Consider the following 14,387-nt stretch of genomic DNA (forward strand, 5'->3'; position numbering starts at 1 on the left):
ACTAGGACACACCCCATCCCACACACTCCACACCCAACCACAGCAGCCCTCTTCTTTTCCCAGCCTTCTGGGGCTTCAAACAGGCTGTTCTTCTTCTCTGAAATGCTGTTTCCTTCGCTCTGCCTAATTAACTCCTACTCACCCATCGGGTGTCAGCTGAACTGTCACCTCTGGTGAAGGCAGGCTTTCCCTGACCTGAGCTGACACACCTTTGTCACAACCCTCATCAACCAGTGTTGGAATGACTCTCTTGATTTTCTAACATTACCTCTTGACTGTGAGCTTTACAGGGTGGGGAGCATGTCTATCTCATCCATCCCTCACCCTGGTCCTGGGTGCTGGCAGCCTGCTGGGATGGACATACAATTAAGCAAGTCACTGCATTGCCATTAGAGTTGCCCAGGGTCCAGCAAGGATGTAAATGAGTGTAGCGGGCCAGAGAAAGGCAGTAGAGACAGGAGTGGACCATGGCAAACTGGCAAGCACATAATCCATCTAAATGGGGCAGTTGGAACTCAGCCCCAGTTGCTTGGTGCCATGTAGGAAGCAAGCCCTGTCTTGCCAGATCTTCTGACTGTTCAAGAGAACTATTGGCTTTCCTCTCCAGGCTGGTCACCTCATCATTACAAGATGGCTGCCACAGGTCCTGGCATCACATCTTCACATGCTCGTGCCCAAAGCAAAAAGGAAGGAGGGTCTCTCCTTTATTATGGAGGAATATCTTTCCCATCAGCCCCCAGGAGTCTTTCCCTTACATTTCATTGGCCAATACTGTCACATACCCACCCTGGGTCTATGCACGTTGTCACATAAACATAGACTGCAGAACTGGTCTTTAAGGAAGCAAACAATAGCATTTGTCACAGGGAAGCTTGGAAGAGGTGACATTTGAGCAGGGGCCTCAAGGGAATGTCAGCAAGCCGGCAGAAATGTGGGGCAAGAGCATTCAAACAGCAGGAAGAGCAAGTGCAAAGGCCCTGAGGCTGACACAGAAGCCTGTCCAAGAGAACCCAAGTGGAAAGGAAGGGGTTGTGTGATGGGACAGACCTTCCTCTTCCCCACTGAAGTTCTGACTCTGCCAGCTCGGCTTCTTTCCCTCCCTCTACCCCTGAGGAGGGCTCTATCACTCCCAGACTTGGGGCTCTGATGTCAGGAGGAGGGCAAGAGAGGCATTTGGGCAAGAACCAGGGCAAGGGATGGGGGGAGATTTTCCATGAGAGGAGGGAGCAGCTGCCGTGCAAGAGGAGCTGATGGAGGGGAAAACCATATTTCACAGTGTTAGTGTGAACAATGTGTTTGCTTCACAACATTTGAGAATAGCACGTCTTGGAATTCCTTTTTCAGTTGCTGGGCAGTTTCTTGGCTTCGGACCCTTTTGAGAGACTGCCCTTGGGTCACATCTTCAGAGGGTCTGAGAAGATCTGTGGCCAGAAGGCTCTTGGGAGTGGAGAAGTGATGGGAAAACTGCCAGAAACCGAGGGCTGGGAGGGAGCATGCCGAGCCAATTGTGAACGTCAGTTCCCACTGCCCACTGGGCGACCTGACACTGGCAGCTGGACAGCAGCGTGCTGGGATTCTTTACACCGTGGGAATCGGCAAAAGCTACGAACCAGGGTCCTTTCTCCCTGGACACCTCTGTCCACCCTCTCCGCCTACCACTCTCCCCTCTGCCTCTGACACACTGGTTCCTCTCTCTCTCTCTCTCTGTCTCGTCGAGTTGCTCATCTTATACTTGGTCCTCACTTCCACACAAATTGCAGCTCAGTGCTCCAGAGCCAACCGACCAGCTCCCAAGTGTCCCCCAAGTTCCTGCAGAGGGATCTGCTGGGACCAGCCTGTGTCCTGCGTCCAGCATCCACCCCTGGTTTGACGGGCTGTGGGTACGGGCAGGCTGGGGTTGGGGACTGGCCATTCCCAGAGAAGAGTGGGGGCAGCCCAGGTACGCGTCCTCCCGTGAGCCCCAAAGGCCCTCCCTGCCCCATGATTCCAGCTTTCCTCGTGGCCTTAGCCTTGGGAGAAGAAAACAATCCAAGCAAGACACCAGGGGGTGAATTTCCACATTGGGGGTTTGGAGATGCAGCTCGGAGAGAGAGAGAGGGCAACACGTGATCACTAACTCGCTCGCTCCCTCCGTGACTCCTCAGCTCCCACCTAACTTTTCTCCTGAGCCAACTGTTTCGTTGATTTTTATACATTTAAAAAAAATCGCAAACTGAAGGCGGAGGTCACTTTCACTCGTGGCCGGCTCATGGGGGTCTCCGGGGAGCTGGGCGCAGCTGTGCTCCACCTAAGGAGGCCAAGTCCTCCCTCTCCTCCCTCCTCGCAGCCCTGCCCTCCACCATGGCAACTCCCCTCCCGCCCTGGCAGCGCTGGCCTCTGGTTATCAGATCTCTGTTGATGCATAGAAGCAGCAACCACAGGGTTGGGAAGCCCTGCCCTGCACAGGCCAGCCTTCTCGCGCTTGCGTTGATTCTCCATCACCTTCCATTAGTCATTTGCTCTCGCTGCCTCTGCGCGCCACTTCAGGTGAGCTGGGCAGGATTGCCTTAGACCTCTGACCTCAGAAAAGACCCTCTAGACTCGCCGAGGAGCACCGCCCCCTCCAGCAGACTGGTGTGCCTACTGGGAGCCAGGCACATTCACGTATGTCATTTCCAAACCTGGCACCGATGTGTGCCAGTAGCAGAGATCACCCCTGTTTAATAGACAGGGAAACTGAGGCTCAGAGGGGCCTCACCGCTGGGAAGGGGCAGAGCTGAGATTTGAAGAGGGAACCACAGGATACTTCTCCCAGCTGCCTGGGGCTCTCCTGGTGCAGGCTTGCTGGGAGCGCACATCAGCCTCCCTTCTAGACGCAGGGATTAAGGTCAGACAAAATTAGGAAGACTGGAATGCCCAGGTGTATGGGAGAGTGCTGAAGGACAGGGAGGGGCCCCCGTGTTGAGGGGGCCTATGGGGGAGTCCACAGGTACCCAGATGCAGGTGGGGCTTAGCCGGGTCCTCCCTGTCCCCTCCACCAGCCTCTCATCCGTACTGACACAGCACCCTTGCTCCCTGCACTGCCCTGGCACCAACAGCCCTCTGCCCCCAGGAGCACCCAGCCTGGGTCCCCAGGTCCCTGGGCCCCGCCTCTCCTGGTGGGGCCGGGGCAGGAAGTCTGGGGTTCGCAGGCAGGGGCAGAGCTGCAGCCACGAGGGAAGGGTTGGGGAGGAGGGGGCAAGGAGGAGAAGGAGGAGGGAAGATTTTTGGCTCTCTGTTTGTTTGGATGCTAAAATTAGCCGTTCGTGAATGAGGGGGCCGAGGGCTCACACTCTCCTCTCGGCGCAGGCTGCTGCGAAACCCCAGGTGTTTGTCTAAAAATTGTATTGAAAGTTTCCGAGCCGGTTGGGCTGACTGGAAATGAATCTCTACTACAGGAATTTCTTTCTTTCCTATCACATGTCATGCTCGGCTCTGATCTTATTTTGAACGATGCTGCGTGTCTCCCCCGGAATTTGTGTCTCTGACTGGATGCGAATGTGGGCAGGAGGCTGTGAAATTGTGTCTGCCTCTGTGTGTGTGTGTGTGTGTGTGTGTGTGTGTGTGAGAGAGAGAGAGAGAGAGGAGGAGGAAGAGAGACAGAGAGACCCAGAGAGAGGGAGGGGAGAGAGAAGAGAGAGGAGGAGAGAAACAGAAAGAGACAGACACACAGACAGAGACCGAGACCAAGACCAGAGGAACACTAGCTCCTCCAGAGCAAGCCCAGCTCTTACCCTTCAGGTCGCCAGCCTGGCACGGGGCGGACGCCAGGCATCTTGGTGACAGCTGTGCTCAGGCACGCTCAGCTGTGCAGTGCCGGATCCTGGGGTGTCTACGGCTGGGAGATGCAGGACCCTCGGGATGGAAAGGAGACATCTGAGTTCTAAGATAACTTTCTGTAACCTCCAAAGGTCATCTGTAAAGTGAGACTGTAAAACCCGGGGGATGTGCCACATGGGGTCACTGTGAGGACCAGCGAGCTCACCCGAGGAACCCCCAAATTGACATCTGCAGCTCAGCTGTGGTTAACTGCCAGTCTGGTGAGGCCAAGCCTCCTGGACTTCTCAGTTTGCATTTGCCGAAATTAAATGTTCAAAACCAAACAAACGTGCCATTTTCCCCCCGAAACCGATTCCTCTTCCACCTCGTACATGGCTTCACCCCCACTGGTTCACTCAAGCCGGGAGTAACACTCAGCCTCAATTCCCAACTGAGCCCAACGTCCGCTTCAAATGCCCCACTTCTCTCCAGCACCCCGGCCCCGTCAAGCCCACCTGACTGATCACCCCTGACTGGTCACCGGCCCTACCCCCACCCCCGTCGAAGCCGCCAGCAGCTGTTCTAACCCACTTTTGTGACTTGAATGCCCTTGCATCTGAAAGCCCAGACCCCCGTCCTCTCAAAATAACATTTTTAAATGCATAAAATAAAAACACACAGGATTGCAAAGGAAACCGTCTTTGTTGAAATGCAGTTATCAAAATATTTAAAGAGCAAACTCATAATCTGGTCATTTATGGGCTCTTTTTGTGACTGTGTTAGATAACAAGATTCAACAGCAAGATCTAGCGATGGGGCCGACCACTGTCGTTATTTCAAAGTCCTGGTGAGCGTAAATGGTGTTTCAAGTCACCCACGGCAGCCGCAGAGAGAAGAAGCCCGTGTTTCGATTGGTGAACAGGTCCCAGGGACCGCGCCCACGCCCCTGTGGTTCGTTGCCTCCGTCCATAATGGAAGGAAACATAACTTTTAATTAGGGGTTAGAGAAAATGAGGATGGAATTTTTTCCCATCAAAACTCACCGAACCCCTGGATTCTGTTCATAGACCCCAGTGAAGAACCCCGACAGAGGGATCTTCCTGGAACACAAACTGGGTCACGTTTATCCTTCTGTCCCCAAACCTAGCAAAGCCCAGAGCATGCGGGAAGTACTGTGGAGCCAGGGGCCGGGGAGCCCAGCCCTGCTCCAGGGTACAGGACAGAGAGACCAGGTCTGGTGTGTGGGGAAGTACTGAGGATGGAACCACATCCTGGGCTCAGGGGCCTGGTGAAGGCTGAGGGTCCCTCGGCAAGGGGGGCGGGGCACACTCTCAGGACCCCTAAGCAGAAAGGAGTGCAGACCTTCAAGCAAAGTCCGAGCCAGGAGGCCCGGCCCAGACTCACCTCGAGAAAGGCCATCTTTCTCCGTCCTTGGAGGCCCTAACAGTTTCAAATAAACAGCTACCCAGACGCTCACAGTCACTCTGCGCACTGCTCTGCGCACTTGCTCTGAGGAGAGCAAGGAAAGTTATGCTGCAAACATGAGTCGAGGAAGAACGGCTCGTGCTAGTCCTGGTTCTCAGGGCCGTGCAGGTGCCCTGCCCCGCATCGCCCCTCCTGGGGCTGGGTAGGAAACCCGGGGCGGGGGAGGGAGCGTGAGCCAAGCCATGGCCTAGCAGGCGGGATAATTGGCCTGGACTCACAGCAACATTTGCAGGACCAACTTCCTGCTGCATTTCAGGTCACGGTCAGGGAGCAGGATGGCCAACTAAGACCCAGGGATGTTGCCGTTGGAAATGCGATTTCTTACCCCGCTACCAGCCACCTCAGCTTTTAGCGGTGCAGAGCAGAGTCAGAAGGGGGTGCAGGGAAGGAGGTGTACCCGGGTCCCCAAAACCTGGAGAAGGGGCCAACTCAGCGGGGTCTGCATGGTGGGGAAAATCTCAGCACAACCTATTGATCTGGGAGGGAAAGCATTAAATATCTCTGTTAATCCGGCACCGTTCCCTTCATACTTTATTATTATCAGCCTCCAGGATTTACGATCGTCGTCGGCTTGAATTACCATCAACTGCTATATTTTTCAAGAGATTTTCTTTTCTTTTCCTTTCTTTCTTTGTGTGTGTGTGTATGTGTGTGTGCGTTCGCGCACACACACACAAGCTTCAGTTCCAGCAAATAAGTTTCTAGGCTGGGAAGACTTCTAGTACCCTCTAGTGGTGAGAAGGGCTTCACAATGCTGTGCTTGTGTGTGCACGTGTGTGTGTTTGGGTGTGTGCATGTGTGTGTTTTGGCATGTATGCATTTGTGTTTGAGCGTACGTGTGTGCACACGTTTGTGTGATGGGCACACGCATGTGTGGGAGCGTGCATGTGTACAGTGTGTTTGGGTGTGTGCTCGTGTACACACACGTATGTGTGTTTGGGGTGTACACCTGTTTGGTGTGCACGCACGTGTCTGCTCATGTTGGAGTGTGGGGTGTCAGGTCCCTGCTGGGGCACACGGGGGTGCTGGGTCCTCAGCCACAGGGCACACACATGTGCACAGAGACCCCACTCCTGACTTTCCTCCATCACCCCTGGCCCCATTGGTGCCTTGTCCCCTCCAGGCTGTGACTGCCATCTGCCTCCTAATGTACCCTGCCCTCTTCAAATTCCCCCAGAACGGGCCACTGCTTGGCAAACACAGCCCCCTGCAGACCCTCTCCCTTAGGCCCTCTGACCCACTTTTCTGTCTGAGCGACAGGGAGGGGTGAGTGGGATCCCGTTGCCCCAACCCAGAGATCTGCAATCCTTGGTGACATAAATCTCCCAGAATGGAGCATTCCCTGGCTCTGCAGAGACGTGGCCTCCCCCAGCCACCTCCAGGGCTGCAGACTTCCCACACCGGCTGGAGGAGCAAGGAGCCATTGCCTTCCCTTCTGCACAACAACATGCGGCCCACAGGGCAGGCTCTTCGCGGCTTCTTCTGCCCCCAAGGGACCGGGGTCCTCTGAGGCCTGGCACTGCCTGGGAGGTCCCCAGAGCCTAAAATTCCTCTCGATAAATCCAGCCTCTCCACCCTGGCCCAGGGTGGCCTGTGTGGAGGAGAAATTTCTCTCCAGGGCCCCCTGTGATTACTGAGCCCCCATGAACAGCATGTGAACCTGGCTGTGCCACTCACGACTGTGTGAACTTGAAGAAGTGTCTCAGTGTTTCCAGCTGTAAAATGGGCACGGACTGCGTAACACTGGAAAACAATACCGAACATCCCGTTTATAGTTACGCACAATACACATTTATAGCAGGATAAATGTGTGCAGCGGAAAGATGAAGAATCGATTGAGAATACAGCTCTTTCTCAGAAGGCAGAGGAGGGAAAGGGATGGGGGAGGGCCCATGGGGCGGGGCTTCAGTAACACCTGTCATGCTCTACTTCTTCCATAAAATCCGAAGAAGACACCTGCATGAGGACTATTAGAAATGGAGCTGGAGGGCAGGCACACAGCAGGTTCATTCTGCTTCTCTCCATAGTTCTCTGTAAGTTTGAGTGAGTTCATGAGAAGACAGTAAAGTGAAGCGGAGGTATTAAGCCCCTCCGAGGGCTGTTGGAGGATGGATGCAGAACGCCTGGCCCAGAGCCGCCAGGTGCTCATCCGATGCCCAGCCCACCCTCCCCACCACCTGCTGCCCGGCACCCACCAGTCCTGACCTGGGACACACTGTCCCCCTCGAAACTCAGCTGTCCCCCATTTCTCCCCAACCCCGGGAGAGTCAAGCCAATCAGCTCACCCTCGTGTGTGGGTTTGCTTTCCCTTGAGGTGGGTGCGTTTTAGCAACAGCATGCTGCGGCTACAAGACCTTGATCCAAAAGCCTTAGTCCCAGGCTCGGACGAAGAGAGTGTTTCCTAACATGCAACACACAAGTGATTTAGGGCGTATGCAGACTTTTTTAATAATATAGTATATAATGATATATATGTGAAATATAAAAATTATATATATACATCTGTACATATACATGTAATATACATTATAATCTAAGAATATAAGATGTGTTGGAGACATATTCATTTTTGTTATTGTCTATTTTTGGCAAACAACACTGGTTTCCCATAAATCATGGCCATGCAAAGTGTCCTTCTATAATGAGTTTATTTAGACTGAAGAACAGGTGACTTGACTTAAAGAAAGATGAAGCTGGGGTCCGGACGGCACGTCAGTGCTGAGCAGGGCCCTTTGCGCCAGGCCGGGGGGCTGAGAGGGGCTGAAGTCCCGCCTGTGCCTGCTCACCCGGCCACGCTGGCTGTGACCGCCCAGAGGATGGGCATCTTCTTCTATAACAAAGGGATCATCCACTCACCAGTAAGTGTGAGGGTGGAATTTGAAGTCTGGAAGACAAAGGGAGGCAGAACACTTGGCTTCTTTCTATCTGATGACACAGGAACAACTCACATCTTTTCTATCCCTCTTATTCCACGGGGCCCACAGGTCTGACAACACCTTGCCCATCTCCATGCCACAGTGACCCAGGCTGGTCCCAACTCTCCTGCTCTCTTGCCGTGTGACCTCAGGCAAGTGCCTGTCCCTCTCTGGACCTGAGTGTCTCCACCTGTAAAATCAAAGGTGGGAGCTGATTTCTAACGGTTCCTAAAGGTGCCTCAGCACAGTATGGGGTTCCTTCTCTGCCACACTCTGCCTGCCATGTACACACCCTGTGTTTAAACCATTGGCTTTACCAGACAGATCCAGCCAGCAGAAAACAGTTTCCACCTGAAGCTGATGGATTTATGCCTCACTCATCAGCCACAGCCTAATCAGCCCGTCCCAGCTTACTGATGGAGGCAGCACTGCCTTCCAGCCCCTCCACCGGCCCCCCTGGAGTCTGCCCCATGGGTGCCTTGGTGGGCGATGGGAAGGACACAGGGAGGAGTGGTCCACAGACCCTCAGCAGCCAGGCCACCCCCCTGTTCTACTAACAGGGGGTCCAGCCCAGGTCACACAGGAAGCCACTGGCAGGGCCCAGGTAAACGTCCAGGTCTGCAGGGCCCTAGAGTGACAGAAGCAGAGAAAAGTCCCAGTGTTGCTCTCCACCCCCAGGCAGGTCCAGGTGAGACCTCAGCTCCTCCCTGCCCCTCCGCTCTGAGAAGGCACTGGCCCTTCTGGTCCTGCCCCAGGCAGGTATAACCCTCGAACCTGGACCCCTGCTCCCAGGATGCCCACATGCCCTAGCCCCTCTGTGAAGCCCCCTCCTCACTGGGCCCGAAGGAGACCCTTGTTCTGCCTTGCCCACGGGGTTGGTCCCGGTGGCACTCGCCCCCCCGCCAGCCCCCACCACATTGCCCAGTGAGATCTGAGCAGTGCCCGAGGAAGCTCCACCGAGAACCATGGCTCCCGTAGACTTGGCCTTCTCAGTGGGCCGGATGCTTAGACACACAATCTACTGAATCCCCAAAACCTCCTGGAGTGTAGGTGCTCTCATCATCTCCAACTCCGGAAGAGGAAACTGAGGCTCCGGGAGTGAAGTGGCTTTCCAAGGCCAGGAAAGTGCAGCTGGGACTTGGAACCACGCCAGTCTCATCCTGAAGTGTTGTCTCTTTGACTCCGCCCCCCCGACCACGTGTACACAGCAGAGAGGTAAACGCCACGTGGATGCCCACAGGGAGAGTACCCCATGCTTAGCAGTCCTTCGAAAATACTACGTTAACATGGCAATAAGCAGCAACAGGTGTTAACATGTCGTTTTTGGACACCAGGGAGAGGTGGGCTGGGGACCCCAAAAGAGCCCCAAGAATCGTTAACCCTCCCCTCCCCCAACATCTCCTCCACACCTGGTCCTGGTACCTGGTGGAGCTTCCAGTTCCCATCAAGGGTCTGGCTAGGGACCCTCTCTTCCCTAAGCCTGCTGGAGGATTACACCTGAGCCAGGCAGGTGTGACCAGATTGGGGGACAAGGCTCGGAAACGCAACTTGCCCAAAGCCCCATGGCCGGCAGGAACCTGAAACTTTGGGGAGCAGATGCCACCCTGGGGTGCCCATCGTTCCCTCCTGTAGGAGTTGGCTACAGCCCCCCCACACTCCCAGAAGGAGCTCCCATCCTGGGGATGAGCCCACCCCTGCCCAGGCACACCCACCATCCCATGGGCCCCCACCATCCCGTGGGCCGGGATATAAATTAAAATTCAATTTCATTAAGCCAGTGTGCAATCAATCCCTGCTCTGGCTAACAATGCCGGGCAGGGGCCCCCGCTTCCTCCGGGGCCGTAATTCACTCGGCCTCTCCCGCTCTTGTTCGCAAACTGCTAGAGCTGCACTTTCCGCCCAAATTTACGGTGCTGGCAGCGTCCGGGGCCTGAGTTACAGCTGCAGGTTTGATCGGGGACTGCATTATTCTGCATCTAATCCTCACACCCTGACAGCCAGGGAAGGGCCTGTTGTTCTCCTGGATCTGGGCACTGTTCTCCGCCGGCTAGGCTGCAGTGGAGGCCAGGGATCCTGGGCCTGGCCCAGAGCCACCCACCCCCAGACAGAGACCCACAGTCAGAGAGCCCAACCCACGTCAGCACTAATACCCTGCTGAACCCTCACCCATTTAACCCTGGAAAGGAGGAGGGCTGGAATCCCACTTCATAGATCAGCAAACTGAGGCACAGAGGGGTAAGTGATCTGCCCAGGAGATCTAGGCCTCAACCCCAGGCTGGCTAACAGCAGAGCTCACGGCTTAACCGCGGCTCAGCTAGCCAACTCTAAGCCTCTGCACCATCGAAATACTCGCCCAGGTGCACACCGATTGTGTCCGTGGGTACCCGGTGCAGCATTGCTTATAATAACCCAAAAGCAGAACAAAAGAACAAATTCAATAGGCCACAGAGCAAATAAATAATGGGACCCATGGAACTCTGGGCTCCTGAAAAAGGGCGAGGCAGCTCTGTGTTCGAAGATGTCCAAGATATACCGGCATGTGGAAGAAGCAAACTGTGAAACTATGTGTGTGAAGCACGTATATACAAATATGCAGGCTTGTGTGTGCACAGAAAAGTCTGGGGAGGTAGACACCACACATCGACAGGGCTTACCTCTGGGCTGCAGAGATCTGAGTGTTGCAGTGAGCACATAATACTTCTGTAATGATAAAAACCATAAAGCTTTTCTCAACACCCATATTCCCCCTGCAGAGCATCTGGCTGCATGTGGAAGTTTCCACACTCCCATCTGGGTGTCAGATGTTCATGCTGGTCCACAAGAGGAAGGCTCAGCAGTCCATGCCCCCCACACCCACCCTGCTGGAACCCTAGGCACCTCCCACAAGGACTGGGGCTCCGGGCTAGGCTCCCTGACCTCCTCGGCTGGCCTTAAGGGAGGGCGGGGGACTGCAGAGCCGTGGTGGATCCCAAGGTGTCATTTCTGCTCCTGCTGGCTCAGCCGGGCCTCCACTCTACCCACAGCCTCCATGAAATGGGCTGATAACTCCGGAAGGGAGTTCCCCGGTCACGGAGCGAAGTACTGCGGGGTCAGTAAAAGGTGCTCCCCTCCCCACTTTGCATTTTTCTCTTTTGAGAACCAGTGTTTATTAAAGCTTCTTTTGCATCCCTGAAAGCTACAATTTCCAGACAGGATCCCTGCCCTCCAGGAACTCACAGGCTGGGAAGAAAAGCAGAACCAACATGCATGGAGTCAGACGGTGACCCAGGGCGAGCCCATGCCAGCCTGGGCAGCCGTCCAGCCACAGGAGCCTGCAGGGCAGGAGGTGCTCAGGGAGGGCCCTGGAGGCCGGGGTGTCGTACACAGTCCCTCTCTCTCCATCATCGCCTCCACCCTGAGTCCAGGCCACCATCACCTCCCACTGGACACAGCAAAGGCCTCCTCCCGTCCACTCCGGCTTCCTTCTACTCTCCTCCAACCTACTTTCCTCTCTGCAGCTGGAGGGATCTTTCTGGATGCAGATGTGGCCTGCCACTGTCCAGCACAAAGCCAGTGTCACTGGGCTCCCCACTGCTCTCGGCACAGAATCTGCCTTTCAGCCTGGTCTCCAGCGCTCTGCAGTCTTGTTCTACTTCCTGCACCAACTTTATCACCTGTGCCACGTGACCAGTGGTGGCTGGTGGGCTGTACCACTTCCCAGACATTGAAGCTGTGGGGTCACTACCCAAAGGACACTGCCTAAGAGACGCATGGCCCCACAGCCAACTGTGTGTGACCAAGAAATGAAGCCTTGTTGTTCTAAGTGATGAGATTTGGGGGTGTTTGTTACCACAGCACAACCGTAGCCTGAGCTGACTATCATGTGCATCAATCCATGTGTTTTTCCCAGAAGTTCTCTGATCCCCATCCCCTTCTCCCCACAAAGCCAGGTTAGCTGGCCTTCTGCTAGCGCCCACAGCCCCTGAACTTCCTCCAGTTCAGCCCCAGCAAGCCAGATTAGCATGCCTGGTCATGTGTCTACACCCCCCACTACTTGGCTTCCGTAAGCTCATCAAGGGCAGGGGCCGTTGGGTTCTAGATCCTAGTGCAGGAGGACGCAGCACAGAGTGGGGGTTCGGTAAACGATTGCTAAACCAATGACGAGTTGGAGATGAGCTGGGCTTTGAAAGATGGGGAGGCATTAGACAGGAGAAGGAAGTGAGGAGGGTACTCCAGATGGGGGCTCTGTGCAAGCAAAGGGAGCAGAAATGGCCCAAACTTGGGGGCTGCTGGGAGACAGCGAGAGGCCCAGCTGCCTGGTGGGGAGCAGTGGGGGTAGTGGGGAAGATTCGGGGCACACTCCCCTCCATGAGCGTTACTGAGCACCCAATGAGCGTGACCCACAGTCCCTGTGCCTCTACCTGGTCCCCAGCCTGGATGCTAAGGACCCAACAACCTGTGCTGGCAAGACACTGGCCAAGACCAGCCGGGTGCAGAGAAGGCCCAGCTCCACGGGCAGCCATGCTCTCGCACCAGACCCTGGCACTTGCAAGGTGACATCCTCCCAGGTCCTGCGTGTCCTTCGTGGGAGGGCTGGACCGCAGCCTCTCCTCAAGAGCGACAACCCCAGTGGGGCCGAGATGTTCTTTGCTCGCTCACTTGGCTTCTTTGTGATTTGAAATGTATTTTTTTTCCCGTTCCTAATTAACTCCCTGCCACCCTGCTTGCAGTAAAGCCTGATTTACTTCTGCCTTTCTGCATTCAGGAGCCAGGCTATTTAATCTCAGCCGGCGTGGACTCCAGCACACCGTCTCAATGAAATGCAGATCCCTCATCCTGTTAGCATCCTGCCAGCACTCTTCCATCTTCCTGCCGTCCACAAGCCCGGCCATCCCGAGCCGCTGCTGCTGTAAATCACAGTCTCTCTTTTATAATAACACCCTCTGCCCTTTGGCCACACCTGTCAGCATGGCTGAGACTCTGCCGAGCGACAGTTGGCTGCTCACTCCCATGGGCAAACTAGCCCCAGGCAGGGCCAGGCTGGCTAATCCACTGGGAAGTCAGACACTGTCCCCCAGCCTGGCCCTGTGTGGCCAACACTCTTGGTGCTCGGCCAAGCCCAGAGATCACCTGGGGGTAGTTCGCACACATGCCTTCCGGGGCGTCCTCTGCCAGGGAAGCACACGTGGCCCACTCGCCAGGCAGAGCGCTGCACTAGGAGCCAGCACGCAAGGAGCGACCCTCAACCAACAAGGGCAGGAGAAGTGTAGTGAGCTGGTAATCGGAAAGAAAAAGAGAAAGCCCTGATTTGTAATGTGCCTCAATTTCTGTGGTGTAAACACTCCTCCGTGGCTAATTTCAAACCAGCAACGAGCTGCTGCTGAACGCAGAGTTGACAAGAGATGCACACGCTGCATCTCCAAGCTGGTCCGAGCCAGCTTCCGCGCACCACTGGATGGGAGGGAGTGGATTAATACCCCAGCTCCTCACCTCTTGGGGGACAGTTCTGAGGCATGTTCCACACAGGCTCTAGGAGGGCTGCCAGCAAGACTGAGCCCCAGCTGCCCACAGTTGTAACCCCCTCTGTTGTGGGTTGAAATGTGTCCCCCAAAGAGATAGGTGGAAGTCCTAACCCTTGGAATCTGTGAACGCGACCTTATTTGCAAATAGGGTCCTTGCAGATGTAATTATTTAAGATGAGGTCACATTGGAGTCAGGAAGGCCCTATCCCAATGTCTGATGTCCTTATAAGAAGAGGGAATTTGGACACAGACACGCAGAGGGGAGAACACCACTTAAAGACGCGGAGACAGGCTCACAGGGAAGAGGCCACGTGACGACAGAGGTGGGGATTGGAGTGATGCGCCCATAAGCCAGGGAACGCCAAGGAGCGCCAGAGCCGCGGGACCTGGAGGAGGCAAGGAGGTATCTTCCTCTAGCGCCACCAGAGAGAGCGTGGCCCTGCCAACGCCGTGATTTCAGACTTCTGGCCTCCAGACTGAGAGGGAACACACTTCTGTTGTGTTAGATCACTTGGTCTGTGGACATTTGTGACAGCAGCGAAAGGAAGCGAATACACCCTCAACAGCACACCCTTAATGGGCCTTCCTCCCTTCCCGTCTCAGTTCTCCTGTCTCTATGGTGTTCCTGGGTCACCTCCCAAGTAAACTAATGTCCCCAAAGCCTTTCCTCAGGGTCAGCTTTTGGGAGGAGCCAAATAAAGACTGTTCT

Source organism: Diceros bicornis, chromosome 26 (assembly GCF_020826845.1).
Source record: "Diceros bicornis minor isolate mBicDic1 chromosome 26, mDicBic1.mat.cur, whole genome shotgun sequence".
Lineage (NCBI taxonomy): Eukaryota > Metazoa > Chordata > Mammalia > Perissodactyla > Rhinocerotidae > Diceros > Diceros bicornis.